Source organism: Pectinophora gossypiella, chromosome 21 (assembly GCF_024362695.1).
Source record: "Pectinophora gossypiella chromosome 21, ilPecGoss1.1, whole genome shotgun sequence".
NCBI classification, from domain to species: domain Eukaryota; kingdom Metazoa; phylum Arthropoda; class Insecta; order Lepidoptera; family Gelechiidae; genus Pectinophora; species Pectinophora gossypiella.
The window spans coordinates 1,640,728-1,657,943 of NC_065424.1; the positions used below are offsets into that span (position 1 = coordinate 1,640,728).

A 17,216-nucleotide genomic window follows, 5' to 3' on the forward strand; every position below is an offset into this window, starting at 1 on the left:
ACCGCTCCCCGTGTGCCACATACGGTACACCGGACTGTTAACGTGTTAAAGCAGCCTTTGTGAGTCTGTCTTTTATTAATAATTAATTTTTTTTTAATTTTTTTAATACTTTTATTTTATCTTTTATTTATTTTATTTGAATAGGTTACTTACTCGTTATTGTACAATGGAAATCGGCAATTTCAATCGAAAGCTTGGACAGGATCGATGTAATAGGTACTTAATTGCGCGGGTCACAAGTTAGTTTTCTTTTAAATTATATTTTGTAAATATGATTACGTAATTAATGGGGCTAGCATAAGGCGGTGATCAGAATACAACTTATAGGTCGCAGTGATACAATGCAAAAAATAATGTCTGCACAGAACCCACCTTCAAAAAACAAATGCTGACTACACTGTAAATATTACGCATTCAATAAATTATTCAAGTTGGACAGATTATTAAGTTGTAACAACTTGACAAAGGCGGTAAACTTCCGGTAACTTGCCTAAGTTGTCAGTTTGTTGGTATGTTTGGGATAAAGGCCAACGCCAGCCAGCGAGGATACTGTACATAAGTATTCTTATATATATTATATATATGACGACCTCCGTGGTCCAGTGGTTGAGCGTTGGGCTCGAGATCCGGAGGTCCCGGGTTCGAATCCCGGTGGGGACATATCACAAAAATCACTTTGTGATCCCTAGTTTGGTTAGGACATTACAGGCTGATCACCTGATTGTCCAAAAAGTAAGATGATCCGTGCTTCGGAAGGCACGTTAAGCCGTTGGTCCCGGTTACTACTTAATGATTTAAGTAAGTAGTCGTTACATGAGCCATGTCAGGGGCCTTTGGCGGCTCAATAATAACCCTGACACCAGGGTTGATGAGGTTGGTAATGTACCTCTCAATCCACACGATAGAAGAAGAAGATATATATTATACATCAATGCCAGCCACTATATACATAACATACTCTAACTAGTGGTGTCTTATATCAGGTCAAAGATTATACAAGCCCAAAATATGTTTCATTTTCACTATTTTTCTATCTGACGTAATTTAAAATTTAGCATAACATAACAATGAGTTGGTTTGACAGAACTCTGTGAAGCGTAGGTGATATGCTATATTATTATGAAACAATGAGTTTGGCGTGTTCATTGACCATCATCACTAATTTAAGAGTCACGCTCTTGTCGGTGTAGCATTCCTCTCCATACTACTTTTTAGGGACAAATAGAACAGTGGTTTCCCTCTTGCCTTCTGCCACATAGTGCAGTAGTAGTAATATTCATTGATAACTATAACCACTAACTTTCTTAATATCAACTCTACAAAAACAAAACTACAAAAACTATAATGTTGTCTTCCTGTTATGACAATTTACGTTACGTTAATAGGTAGGCATTTCTTTTTTATTTTGGTAATACCCTCAACACCAAATGTGGCTGCAAGTTCCCTCAACTTTCCGTTACCCCTGTAGGATTACCTATCGCGTTTTTCACAGGGTCCGCTCACCTAACCTGAAACTTTGAAAGGTCCGGTTTTTTACAGAAGCGACTGCCTGTCTGATCTTCCAACCCGTGAAGGGAAAACCCTTTCTCGGGATTGTGGGTTTCCTCACGATGTTTTCCAACACCGATGAACTCGTGATAATCATTTATGATCCTGAATATGAATTCGAAAACAAATTCGACGTTCATTGGTTTAGGCCAGTGCTGGATTCGAACCTGCGACCTCACAATGGGAGGCAAGTGTTCTACAACGGCTAATAATCTCGCTAATTCCTTCAGAAACCTAAAGACCTAAGATTAGTTGGTTGATAAGTGATAAGTTTTGATTGGACGGCGGCACACGCTGTCATCAATCAATCTGCGCTTGATCAATCGTAGCTACGGGTTGCCAGGAGCGGACCTCAAGTAAGGGCGCTATATAAAAGATGGCGGTGATAGAGAAGCTGTTTTTATCAAAATTAGTATAAGGATAGTTGTGCCTATTCTAAATTTGAACTAATTTTAGTTTGACAGTTTTTAAATTATTACCGTCCTTCACTTACAATAGGTACAATCATAATGTACCCACTTTAGGACTCTGTCGCACTAACATATTTGACATTTCGTGAGATTTACAGTACAATTTGTCAAAAAAGTTAATGTGACGTGGTACCAAAGTGTATGCATATTAATGCTCGTGACCGTACTTACAATCAAAGAACAAAAGTCCAATCACTGATCCGAGCGAATTATTAACAAATAGTGGTGAAATTATGAACCATTAGTAGTATGTATGCCTATGTATGACATGATAATTATATGTTTTTTAAGTAGATTGTTTTAAGTTATATTGCATCATTTACTTATACCTGTATTGCACCGTCAACGACTCCAATATGTAGCAAGTTCATTCACCCTAAGGTTGCCTGGAAGAAATTGCTATTTAGAAATAAAGCCGCCGATTGTACTTCTCTTATTACATTTGTATTGTTTTTAGTGTTGTGTTTATGTGTGCAATAAAGCATTTTTGTATTGTATTGCATTAGTTGTCATAATTATAAAATTTATGTTTTTGTAAGTAGGTGTTTTTGGTCTACTACAGAAACAGAAACAAATTTGGAAAAGAAAAAATATTTTAAGTGTATTCCATTTTCAGAAATTCCTATCCCGCTAGCGATCTCTACATTTTACACTTAGGTCGTATCTCCGCATTAAAGCTTTAATTAATCTTACTCGTTTTTAATTAACTAACGAGTAATAAGTTAATTAATTATACTCAGGTACACTATCCAGCGAGTAAAGTTCAATTATTACCAGGATCCTGTTAGTTGGTCCGCTGCTTTCATTAGTGTAAAGCTTTATGTTTTAACATGCTGTAAAATAATTACTGTAGTTATAATAATATTATTATTAATATTATAATCCTTCCTTCGATAAAAAACCGGACCTGTCAAATCTTCAGGTAACCTAAGTGTGCTGACCCTCTGAAACCGGGATACCTAACGAGGAACAATCATTACCTTCTCTTCTATCTATCGTGTGAGTTGTGAGGTGAATTACCAACCTCATCAACCCTGGTGCCAGGGTTATTATTGAGCCGCCAAAGGCCCCTGACATGGCTCATGTATCGACTACGTACTCACATCAGTAAGTAGTAACCGGGACCAACGGCTTAACCTGCCTTCCGAAGCACGGATCATCTTGCTTTCGGACAATCAGGTGATCAGCCTGTAATGTCCTAACCTCCTCCGGATCGTGAGCACAACGCTCAACCACTGGACCACGGAGGGTAAAGTAATTACTGTAGTTATAATAATAATATATTATTGTTAATATTATAATCCATCCATCTATACAAAACCGGACCTGTCAAATCTTCAGGTAACCTAAGTGTGCTGACCCTCTGAAACCGGGATACCTAACGAAGATATGATCATCATCTTCTTTTCTGTCGTGTCGGTTGTGAGGTAAATTACCAACCTCATCAACTCTGGTGTCAGGGTTATTATTGAGCCGCCAAAGGCCTCTGATATGGCTCATGTAATGACTAGGTACGTCTACGTATGATAATTATAATACTTATTCATAGTATTGTTGCTTTAAATATCTCTACTTATACATATATGCATAAAAAGTTATGAAGTCAAGCACGTTATTTAACACGTTGATGAGTGAAGAAAATTGCAATATAACAGTTGTGTAATTGTTATGTAACTGTAATATAACTGTTATAGCCGCAGTGACTAAATTTTTTTGACAGAACTGCTATACTACGTCTTTTTACGACCATTCGACCTTACAAGTAGTAGACACTCCCAAGTATTTAATTAAAAATAACTTTTAGAATAACGCAGTCACAAATAATCACAGCACCAATCGTCAGAAGCGAATGTAAGACCGAAATGGTATATTCGTCTTTGACTCGTGTCATAATTTTAAACAAATCAAACATATTTTGTAACACTTGTCAAGTTATCAGTTATTAATCTATGCTCTAACAATGGTATTTAGTTATTATTCTGCGGTATTTAGTCTATGATTAACAGTGGCGCCATCTGATATTAACTGTGGAGGTAGCACGCGATTGGTGAGTTACATTCCCGCTAAAATATATAAACGTACAATGTGACGGAGGCGGGAAGAAAATACTCCTTCCAGGGTTTGGGAATTGGGACATCCATTCTGATGGTAGACACGAGCAAGACAAGACACGACAAGAAGAAATCTTAATAATCGCAAATAATTCTGTTATTCTTGTAAGTAGTTAATATTTAGCGCCCTCTCCTTAAAGTAGCCCTGACCGGATCTCGGCATACCTCCACTGACAGTTTGACAGAAGTGATTGATGAATGGCTCTCAGCTACATTAATAATTAAACGCACTAGACTCATTTGATGCGTAAATTGGAATTAATAACTCTTACTGCTTCTGTCTTAGAGTTGAAACAATATTGGTATTGATTTACATCCCCCATTAAGATGTAAGTGAAATGATATCTAGTCACTCTGCGATCGAACGGGCTCCGTGGTCCAATGGTTGAAGGTTGTGCTCACGATCCGAAGGTCCCTGGTTCGAATCCTGGTAGGGACAAATCACAAAAATCACTTTGTGATCCCTAGTTTGATAAGGACATTACAGGCTGATCACCTGATTGTCCAAAAGTAAGATGAACCGTGATTTTAAAGCACGTTAAGCCGTTGGTCTCGGTTATTACCTACTGATGTAAATACGTAGTCGTTAAGTACATGAGTCATGTCAGGGGCCTATGGCGGGTCAGTAATAACCCTGACACCAGAGTTAATGGAGTTGGTAATCCACCGCACAATCCACACGATAGAAGAAGACTCTTTAACTTAGTTAGTTATATTGCTATCTAGACAATTTGAGACCAACCCTACGAATTATGGCATTGACAGCGACTCCCCGAACGTAATTCCCGCTACGGCGAGGCTCTTTACGGTGAGTGGTTCCACGTCGCGTCTGTAATTTTTTGTTGTTTATGTATTATATTAATATTATTACGTCTAATGAATTGTGAGCAGTTAGATACAACTCAGCAAGTCGAATAGAAGATGTTTGAGATAGTAAAACATTTACATTTTCATAACGCGTTATAGGAACGTAACCCTTGTCCTCCAGATTATTTATTTTATTATTATTTTTTATTAAGGCTTTATTCCAAACTTTTTTTATATGCATATATTTTATGTTTTGTTTTCGCCTGTGTGCCTTTTGCAGGCAAAGGCCTCCCCCAGCTCTTTCCATATTTTTCTGTCCTTCGCTATTGTTGTCCATCCTCCCCCTGCAGTGTTTTTTATTTCGTCTGCCCACATTCTTCATGGTCTACCTCTTGTTCTTTTCCTGTTACTGGTGAACCAAAATAGCATTGTTTTGGACCATTTATCTGTCCTTCTAACTGTATGACCTGCCCACTTCCATTTAAGTTTTCTAATTGTAACTGTTATATCTTTGTATAATGATAGTACATCATACTAATACTAATGAGTTACTTAACACTATACCCTTATCTATCACAAAGTATGGCTACTAGTTCGTTTTCTATCATGTGGGTTGTGAGGTGAATTACCAACCTCATAACCGTGGTGTTATTATTGAGCCGCCAAAGGCCCCTGGCGTAATTGTAACGGCTACTAGTTGTTTTCGGGTGAGTGAGTCTCAGAGAGTCGTAAAGCCCATTGTGGAAATCTGGACCTTACAAACATACCTGTCTCTATGACGGGTTATGAAAATTTTAATCGGCATATGTTTCTTTTCCATACTGTTATGAGGTTCGCGCCCAACCGGGCACCCTCACGCCTGTTGTTTTCAATTTTGTACAGAGTGAGAGCCCTCAGTGTTCCCCATTTGTCCGGCCAAGTAGTTAATGCCATCCGCGGCAAATCTACAATAAGTCACGTCTAACAAAAAACTAATCGACCTAGTAATATCGACTGATACATCACTATGCTAATATATAAATGTCACGTACTTTGACAGATCTAATACTTACCGCGCATTAAAGCTATTATATTGTAAAATATGAACTTTATTCAAATATAAACACTAATTGTACTGAACTGGTCGTTCTGTTTAATAATTACCATTGAAATATAAACACTAATTGTACTGAACTGGGCATTTTGTTTTATAATTACCTTTTAAACCTTCGTTTCTTCATAAAGAAATATGATTGGACACCTAAATATCTTTCTTTTATATCGCCCACGGTATAATAACGACCACGTATCATGGCCGTCGTCAACTAGGATCATCTTAACGCTTAGAGTAGTATTACTCACTGACCCTCATACCAGCGGTTCCCAAAGTTTGGTCCGTTGGGGTGCCGTGAAAAAATAGAACGGCAACTCTACGCTCCCCACCAGCGAACTAGACTTACTTCGACCCTCTCGAGCATAGTTTAGACTTGAAACGTGAAGGCAGCGGGCGAACCGTTGTTTTTATTTTTTATCTGTTTATGTTCGAATTTTGAAAATGGACGTCGACGTTCTTTCGTCAGATTCAAATATTTGATCTCCCAGTAATTGCTCGCGCTGGCTCGCCTGCACGTAATTTATAATTTGCAATAAAATTTATCCTAGGCTAAGAAGTGCTTTATATAAAAATAAAGTACTTAGATACAATACAATTGATTGTTCAATGATTTTTTAAGTCAAGTGTAAGCTACTTATATATTTATTTATATTGTGAGACTTCACTGTTCATCTTGTTTGTGATTTGTGTGGTAAATAAATATTAACTGATTATTATAAATGCATCTTTCGTAAGTAGTACTACCTACCTCATTATGTAATGGCGGTTAAATTAGGTAGGTATTGTAATTGGCAGCCTTCAGACGTCACACACACAGTTGCGCGTGTTGATAATGCCAATGTGTAGTGTCTATGTAAAACGAGGTTGTTTGTATGAAGTGTCCGGGGTGTGGTAAAAGGGTCGAGTTTCGACGTGCGGTAAATATTCGTCCAGACAAGAGCCAACCGAGGCGAATCTATAATAGATCAACCAAAATCACTTCCGATAGTTAATCAACATCATAACATAACGTAGCATCACGCCTATATCCCCAAAGGGGTAGGCAGAGGTGTATAGAATATACACCAACTCCTCGCCACCTATGTTTAAGTCCTATGTATATATAATTGTATGCAAGCCTATAGCCATTCACCGGGCACAAATCCTGGAAATCATGTGATATCAATTACCTAAGATTCAAACATGAATTCAAACCTGGAATGCCGAATTTTGATTTTCTTTTTGTTTTCTTTTTTTCTTTGTATTGATTTCCGTGTGGTTTCTGTCCTGTGTTGAATGTAATGTGCCTGTCTGTCTGTGTCTGTGGTGTCCGAAAGTAAGTAATAAATGTTTCTTTCTTTTTTTTAATTTAGTGTTTTAAATCCCGAACCGGGATTCGAGAGTGATATTACGATGTAAGTCGCGCGTTCTCCGAACAGAGCTATTTCGGAGTCAAACGTCATTCAAACAAGAAAGTATTGATGTCTTAATTTTATATTACTTAACTCATTACATTACTCTCGTTATTATCCAAATGGAGAATTGAAGAAGAGAAAGTATGGTCCATAAGGACAGGCAAGAAAATGGAGAACCGCTGCTCTGTAGGTACAACAAAGTTGTTCAGTGTATTATTCATTACCTTCACAACTAAGGCGAATCCCACACGACGACGCGGACGCGATGTAGCGGATTTTCTAGCGGTACAGCGCGGTGAGGTTTGTTCGCACGAATGGTTTTCAATCAGTACTACATAAAGGTACTTACAATATATCCCTATTCACAGTAATCCACGCAGAAAGGCGATTCGTAGTATGCCAAGCAAGTGCGGTGTTCCATGGCGAACCGGCGGTGTTAGATATAACAGATTAAAGTAAGTACCTACCTATATTAAAAAGTAATATTTGTACACAAAGTCTAAATGCGTAGTTCCGTAACGTAATAATATTAAAGCCTTCATTACGACCCGCCCCACAAGCGATGCAATATTGATTAAAAGACAGTTCGTTACTGTGCCTCTGTGTATAATTATGTTATGATCAAAAGGGGGTTAAAATGACCACATCGAAGCAATTGGGTCGTGTACTAGGTTCAAGATAAATTATGAAATTCTGATTACTAAATAAAGACAGATCTAAAACTAATGAAAAACATTTTCTTTTTTTCTATTTAACCTATTTATGAATTTTAATCAAGAAAAACGTACTAATAGGACCGACATTTTATCACGTTTTTCTATGACGCCACAGTGTGCATTTTCATACAAATTCCATAGTAATTTCGTGTTTTGACGTTTAGTAAAAAGTAACTGATTTGACTAGTTGGAAACTACCCTATTCATCTAAGAAAGCAATATTTCAATTTGACATTTGCGCATATAAAAGTAAGTGCGCAATGCAAACAACTGTCAAATAGCAATATTGCTTTCTTAGATGAATTGCTTCGATGTGGCCATTTTAACGCCCCTGTACTTGTTTCAACGTTACAAACAAACAGATATGCGTTATTTTTATTTCAAATTTCATCCCGGCTGAGAGCCCTCAGCGTCCATTTGTTCGGCCAGGTAGTTAATGCGAATAAAAGTCACCGCCAATCGCGTCGTCGCGTCGGTGCGCAGTGTCGTGTGGGGTTCGCCTACGTTTGCTCTACCGTTAAACCAGCTTAACGAGTTATCAAGCTATTATGGAATCTGTTTATAAGCTGTAAATGTAAATCAACTGTACTTAATTTAATTAATTTTAATATTGTGATGTATTATATACAGAGAACCAGAGCACTAAAACCAAGGGTCCTGAATTTGATTCCTGATAATAAGCTACTTGACTACTTTAGTCAAATGAGATACTACGTATATAGGTACTAACAAGTTCTATTACAATTCTAATATATCTTTATTCAGTAGATAACATAGTTATACTTAGAAATCGTATTTTTTTAATATAATTAACGCCTCATCCGCCTACAACTACTGCAGCTTCTCACAACCTGTATAGTCGGGGAAAAGCTGCATGAAAAAGGGTCCTAGATGTTCTTAAAAAAACATAAATACAATTCAGCAGGTAATATTAAGTAGTAAAGATAAAGAATAATATATAGGTATTATATATTTAATGTCGGTACATAAGTTAGTTAGGTATTTAGTTTAATCTGCCTACATTCTAGCAAAACAAATTTATAAAATAAAGTACCTACGGAGTTTAATATATCGTTGAGAACTTTTATTAGCCCAAGTTTATTAAAATAAGCCTAGGTACTTAGTTTTCAAGTACCTAGCTACTTACTACTTTAATATTTTTGATATTGCGATAGTTTCAAGGACTCACCCATTCAAATTGTTATTATAAAGTATTATTCTTTATTGCAATAAACGAGCTAAACAGGAATACTGAGGGGGATGATTCAGACCATGATTCTGAGCTGATATCAAGTGGAATTTCCTGTCGGAAAATTCATGAAAATTTTAGTGTTTTTGATTATTTCCAGTTCCATACTTATGCGACGGAAAATTCCACTTAATGTTAACTCTAGATTATGGTCTGAATCATCCCTCATGGTTTTCATTACGATATCACTAACACGCTGATTATCACAAGCAACCACGCAAGTGACATTCTGAATTCCAGCCCAGGGGCTAGCCAAGTTGCAAACGCAATTTATAGCAATATGTTCCAGGCAACCTTTGGATATAAATGAATTTAATAAAAGCGTAGCGTTCATCCTCACTGTCTATTGTCATAATGGTTTGCAATTGTGGCCAATTATAAAAACAACTTTTATCAGATTAGAAATAGTAGTGATTTCCGGTGAAATCCGGTTATCTACGTGAATGCATACAATATTAGAATTCCGACTCGATATTTTTTATTTGTAAAACTAGCGCGAGAGAATGCTATGCACTCGGAGAATGCCAATTATATATGAGCTTCGCGATCCGTTGCCGCTCGCGCCAATGACAGCGTTGAGCGAGTAGACCATAATGTTGGAATTATCTTCAATTCACGTCCTTTTTTTGAAGTACTTAACTTATTGAAGATTTGCCGGACAAAGGGGGGGCGCTGAGGGCTCTGACCCGGTACAAAATTTAAGACAACAGGCCTGAGGATGCCGAGTTCGGCGTGAACCTTGGCTCAGGGCGTCCTGAGAGGATTATATTTGAAAGAATGGATCGACCCTATTGCGCCAAAAAAAAGGATAAAAAAGAGAAGGCGCAGGTCGTGTCGTATCAGGAGGTGAAGGTTTTGGCGGGAAGAAGAGAGGAATGGCAATTACTCCACCGACAAGAACGCAGCTCTTAAATAAAGAGAGAGATTGGGCCGATAGCGGTAAGCAAAGGTATCAGTCAGCCAAAGTATCACTCATAACAATTGTCCACATTTAAGAAAGGATTTTAGACTCCGACGGGACTTTAGTCCGCTGCTCTTGTCAAGCCGGGACGCCTGACAAATAACCATTACACCACCGGGTCCTCCTCCTGTCCATGCGAAATTCTTTCGAGCTATGTATGATCGTCGATATGCCGACGCCGGCATCATGTATCTAAAATATTGAGTACTTACCTACTAATATTACTTTAGACCGACAAGAGCTGCAAGGGTTCAAGTCCCGTCGGAGTCAGAAATTTTTAGATTAAATTTTCTCTTTATTTGTTGCTCTAAGCACAGGTAAGTGCAATAGAAACAAAATCGAAACAAATTTTTAAAACGAACGAACGGCCTTTGTGGTCCAGTGGTTGATCCCGCTCACGATCCGGAAGTCCCAGGTTCGATTCCCAGTGGAGATATATCACAAAAACTACTATGTGGTCACTAGTTTCGTTAGGACATTACTGGCTGATCACCAGATTGTCCGCAAAGAAAGATGATCCGTGCTACGGAAGGCGCGTTAAGCCGTTGGTCTCGTTTACTACTTACTGATGTAAGTAAGTAGTCGTTACAGGAGCCATATCAGGGGCCTTTGGCGGCTGAATAGTAACCCTGACACCAGGGTTGATGAGGTTGGTCCTCCACCTCACAACTCATACGATAGAAGGTTTTAAAACACTATATTAAGTAATAACTGTTACAATAACTTCTAGCGTCACTATATCCCTATGCCAATACTCGTATAAGTATGTCTACCTACATACAGCAGTGAAATAGCGAAGCTCAAGTTTCGTCGGTGTAGAGTGCTAAAGCGGTGCGCCTCATCGACACACTATGAATGACCCTCATTTGTTACTACCAGGGTTCTTTAGGCCCGTGAAATAACGAAAAGGATACAAAGCCTAGTAATTAATGCATATTATGTTCCTTCCAGCAGTATTCGGCTGCGTTTCCATTGACGCGGAGCTGTGCGGAGATGTGCAGGAATCGACCAATCACCGTGAGGGAGAGAGTGACAGAGCGTCTTCGTTTTTCGCTCTCTCGAACGCTGTGATTGGTCAAATCCGCACATCTCCGCGTCCGTGGAAACCCGGCCTTCAGCCATTCCCAGCGCCTAAGCTAACTAAACTAGGAGCCCTCTCATGTCACACCCCGGACACGTCATTCACAAAACACCTCGTTCGTGGGGTAATCCGAGGTACATCCATCGCAAGATTAACTATTTCTTACACATATAGACTCACGCCTATTTTCTACCGGGATAAGCAGAGACTATTGAATTCCTACTGACTATTGTATTGTCAAACAAAGGTCAAACACTTCCCTAGTTTTTGATTATTTATGGTATAGAATCGAAACTATTTTGTTTAAAATTGAAATGGAACTGAAAATTCTACCAGTGTTACTACAAAACAAAGACTAAAAGATAAACAATGTTTAAAATATAATCCGTACACGAAAGAAGTCCCGAAGGCCGCGGCGCTACTGTCGCAGATTCTGCATAGAAGTATTATGACTTGTCAAGTTAGTTTCATTAAAATCCGCCGACTTCTTTCGTGGCGCGAAATACTATTTCAAACCTAGTTTATTTTTAGTTTGTGTTTTGTAGTAACACTGAATGTATCCGACGGAATCCGCAAGAACGGCCTAAAATAACGAACTTAGTAAAGTAGTTTCACTACACCAGCTCCGGTTATTGATGTAGTCCATGCGTCATGGTGAAAAGAAAAGCTATAAGTATTTGGAATGAGGGACTTTCCAGGCTATGTTCCTCAAAAAGAATATATAGAGAGAGAGAGAGAGAGAGAGAGAGAGATGGCACTGTAAAGACTTTCTTTCGTTTAACGGACGTAATATGCATCTTTTATCTTTGTTTTTGGATCAAAATTATGACCCTTTTTATTACAGCCAGGCACAATCACATCTTCCACCAATTATTATTTTTATCAAAATAAGGAGAAGGAATATAGGTAACAATATAATGATCTTAATAACCCTGCCACCAGGGTTGATGAGGTTGATCATCCACTTCACAACCCACACGAAAGAAGAAGAGAAGAATATAATGATCGTGACCTAGGTAAGGTCATACCTAGGTCAGGTAAATTCAATTCAATATCCTAACATTCCCGTAATACACTTAAATCATTAGCATTCTCTAATAGTAGGTAATTAACTTGAAAGGCAAGCAATAAGGTACAGGGTTTCATCGCTGGTACTCCGGTTTATTGGTCCTGTATGAAGTTAGCAGCATAAATGGGTTATGGTGGCAATAGGTGCCCTCCTTGGAATGTGCCCCCCTTATCTGCCCCCACTATTGTAGGTATGGACAGTTTGAACTTAGGACTAGGTTTCAGATTCGCTTAGGAGTTTCAAAGTACCTAACTATAAAGTTGCCAACGCATATTTTGGGTTACAGAGACATGTAAATTGTAGTATGTTCTTTTTCGGCCATTTACAGTCAGAAGCAAATAGTGACAGTCAAGGTACAACAGTACAGTACAGTACAGTATAGTTTGCAACATCCAAAATGTGGAATAATTAGGGACGTTCAAGGTGGCTTGTCAGGGGCCTTTGGCGGCTCAATAATAACTCTGACACTAGGGTTGATGAGGTTGGTAATTCACCTCACAACCCACACGATAGAAGAAGAAGGTGGCCGTATAGATAGTAACACTCTAAGTGACCAAAAACATCGGCACAACCTGCGTGTTCAAAAAGTTGGCAACTACCTAATATTCCAGATTCTATATAATATTAAGTAATCTTTTTACTAATCATTATATCGAACTTAATGTCTGATAAATATATAAATTGAATTTAAATGCCTAATTGAAATTTTTTTTAGTGAGTGAGTAATCAGTCAGATTCGCCAAAACTTCAAGATTTAGTTTTACTTGCAAAAAGTTAATTTCTAGTACGTCTCTCGTTAAGTAAAGACATCAATAAATGTCTGAATATTTAATTTACGTTCGTACGTAGACGTAAACAGGGCTCCGCTTCGAATCGACAGGGGGCATAAATACGCGCCTAATGCGTCGCGAGGGATCGTAAAATGTATTCAAATACATATTTTTTTCTCTCGTAAGACTCGAAATAAATTGTAATCATAGGTCTTCTATATGCGACGTATCTTATTCATCACATAAAGCCGTTGGCCCCGGCTACCACTCCAAAACACCTTCACCAACAGAGCAGCGTGGTGGAGTAAGCTCTATAACTCAGAGTCCCGTGCTCTGTATTAAGTAGGTTCGTATAGGCTCTTAATGTGTTAAGTCTCTATTGACTCACACAACTTTGTCGAGGGTCTTAGTCAGCTTGACCGAGCCTTAAGTCTAATATTCCGGTTCCTCTTGTCAACTAAAAGAAATCTCCCTGATAGAGGTGAGCTTACTTGTAGCTCACTGTCCGGGTTTTTTTGTAAGTACGCATTTTTATCTACCCAATAAACGTATTAAGAATAAAAAACAACAAAACATGAAAATTATTTCGCTATACCCCAGGCCAGCATAGAACTCATTAAAAGAAGAAAAGAGTATAAATCAGACTTAATAATATTATAATGGAAGGGATATTAGATATTTTTACGCAGATAATGGATCTATCCAGTCTAATTATGTTCAAGTTTAATTATTTTGTTACATCCTATACGTGCCCTATAGGCACAGGTACCATAACAAAAATATAATTCCGAATTGTAATTGAAAACTGACCAGTTTTCTGACGAATTCTGTTCTGCTCTACAACGTAGCAATTGCTACGTCGTAGCAGGTAACTACGCATGATGGAGCAACAAAAAAAGTTACTTACTTTTCAATTCCCGCATGTAATTCCCAGTATCAGTAATATGTATAACTGGACCTAATAAAAAAAAAAACTTCGCTCTTTTTGTTAAAATGGCAAACTGGAAGCAAATAGGAAAAGTTTTAATAATGAAAAATTGTAGTGGCCAGCGTTTCTAAGGAACTCCGCAGGTATTTTATAGTACCTATACTTTGTTTGTACTTGTTTGTTTAGTTCAAGTTGTTTATGAGATAAACTAGTAATTTAACTTTCTACTTTTCTATAATTAAGAAATTTATCTTGATAGTCAAGCGAAAATATCGATATATTTTTATTGTTCATTCATTTTTATTTTTTTTGTTTATTTATTTATCATCTCCACGTGGTTTCTACGATTTGTGCCCGGTTAATTAGCCAGAAGCTCGCTCCCTATTACATGGAATGTTTTTAAACCAAGGATGTTAAGGAGCTCCGTAACCGTAACCGAAACTATCGGATATCCGATATAAAAAATCATCCGTAACCGTAACCGAGTCCGAAATAAATTTTCGGATAATATCGGATAGGGGGCGAAGCCTAATTTGAGACACTATATGACAAGTTGTCTTGATCGGCCGGCCGCTTCCAGTGCCGACACACAGGCCGCGCGCAATGTTTGTTTTTTTCTTCTTTGGTCGTCATAACATACACAACTTGTCGTTATAACTTTTGTCATTATAATTAAAACCACTTTATTACCTGTTTGTATTTTACTTTTCGGTCACACGGCACACAATAAAGCTGGCCTGACGAATTAAGTGTGTAGTTATAGGAGGGTCGCCGTCGCCGCATGCGGTTTGGACGACATGATTTTACTTTTGAAATTCTCTAAAAAAATAATATCCGTATCCGTAACCGTATCCGGTAGAAATCAGAAATCAGAATCATTTATTCAACGTAATTATCACGGATAAACTTGTTGAAGGTCAATGTAGCATTTTTGAATTTACGTCATCGCAAAGTGTTATTATGGCTGAGGAGAAGAAATGACAAGAAACTGCAACAGCAACACATCTTTTAAATCAATGAGAGTACATTACAAGTTATTTAATAACTAGAGGAACACATTCAATACCAGACATTTTTATCATTTAGGTAATCATTAATCTTATAATAAGCTTTTTTACAGTAAGCTTCACGTGAGCTTTAAATTATTACTTATCTGACAAAAATATTATCTGGTAGTATAATAATCATTCTTAAATCCGTATTTGTCATATCCATAGCATCCCTGGTTTAAACTATACACCTACGCTTTACCCCTTCGGAGATACAGACGTAATATCATGTTAAGAATACATAAATAATTAACAAAGGAAGCAAATTCAATCATCCCAACAAATAATTACGGATTTAATATTTAAGAAAGCAATACGGCACTCATTAACCATTCCTTGTGGGTCTGTTTGTTTGTCCGACCAAGCAAATATGCTGGTAATCCCTTAATTCTGTAATCTCGGTGCAAGTCTGGCCCCACAGATTAGCTACCCTGTTTTGCTTGGCTTATTGTTGTCGGACCGCATTTTGGGACAAATAGGGACTCGTCTTAGAAATTTAGGGTGGAATTAATAAACTAATCTCAGTCACGAAACTGCCCTAAAGATCATGTCAATGTGCAGTTCTTATATAAAAACAGCGACTTAAGCATGATCTCGATGGCAGTCTCAGCTGAGATTAGTTTATTAATACTACCCTAAATGTTGGTTTGGTATAGGTATTTGCTATCTTGTAACAAAAATTATAATAATTTTGATAATTAATTACCATTTTTCTTGGCCTGGAAATTATCGTATTAAAAAGCCTCTATAAAAATGGGAAGGAAAAAATAAGTGGGGATAGAAGTCGGCTTACGGAATTTCCAGGCTATGTTCCACCTATTATAAAAATAATAGGTGGCGCTGTACAATTTCGTGGATAACAGACATGCATCTTTTATTTTTGTTTTTGGGTATAAATGATGACCCTTGTTATTACACCCAGGCACAACACATCTTCCACCAATTATTAATAATAAAGAGAAGCCTCTTCCATTATATTTTTGAATAATTATGTACTTACCCGAGCAATAGGTAGTTATTGCGATAAATGTGTGCAAATAGTATTCTATAGTCTCTGCTTACCCCGGTGGGAGATAGGCGTGAGTTTATGTATGTAAATGTGTACAACGCCATCTATATTGTTTTTGGGGAACTTAGTCCGGAAAGTCCATCATTCCAAATTTGCGTGTATAAAACCAGATGAATGTGGAAGAAGCAAGAGGCATGTTAGGATCGTAGCAAATGAAGTTCTAGAGTCTGCTTATCCCGAAATAAACATAATGAGTAATATAATAATAATAATCGCCGGTTGGTGTCACACAACATTTAAGTAGATTAAATTGTCTTAAGGGGCTTCTACGTGTTGGCTTCGGCCCCACGCACGCCTTCCAAAAGTCCGGGACTCCATAGTCCCGAGATATGGAAATGACAAACCAAAAAAAGTGGGACATCATCAGCCCATTAAACCAAAAAAATGGGTACAATTCTACAATCCTTTAAACATGAGTTAAATGTATGATATGTATAAGTTTGTACTAATTGTCTATGTACCTATTGATTTAATATCATCTCACCTTTGACCCTTACTTCCCACGCACACGCTGTTGACGCCCACATATTAACTGCACGAGGCTCCCGGGGTTGGTGTTAGCCGACTGAAGCCTCCTCATTGGCTCCTCATTAAGGACCATAGAGCAAAACGGACCTCCGACACGTGATAGACACTTTCCCAACTTATTTTAATCCTTGTCCGCTTTCCTACCTCTATTATCTGGTTACTGTAGTAATGAGTATAATATCTATTCATTATTAGCCCATTTTATTAAAAATAATAATATAAAATTGTAAATACCTACTCCTTAAATAATGTAATTAAATTTATTTATTATTATATCATCCCAAGCTAATCCTTTTCCGTGTCCTTTCCGTTAATTTTATATCCATGTTTCCCTAACATTGGTGATTGGCTAAATGCGAAGGCGTAGCCATTC

At 37.7% G+C, this 17,216-nt stretch overlaps 1 non-coding gene across 1 annotated transcript; it reads left to right on the forward strand.

Moving 5' to 3' along the window:
• Positions 1-588: 588 nt before the first annotated feature.
• Trnas-cga (transfer RNA serine (anticodon CGA)) lies at positions 589-660 on the forward strand. The gene has a single exon. It is a non-coding gene; the product is annotated as a tRNA-Ser (tRNA).
• Positions 661-17,216: the final 16,556 nt, after the last annotated feature.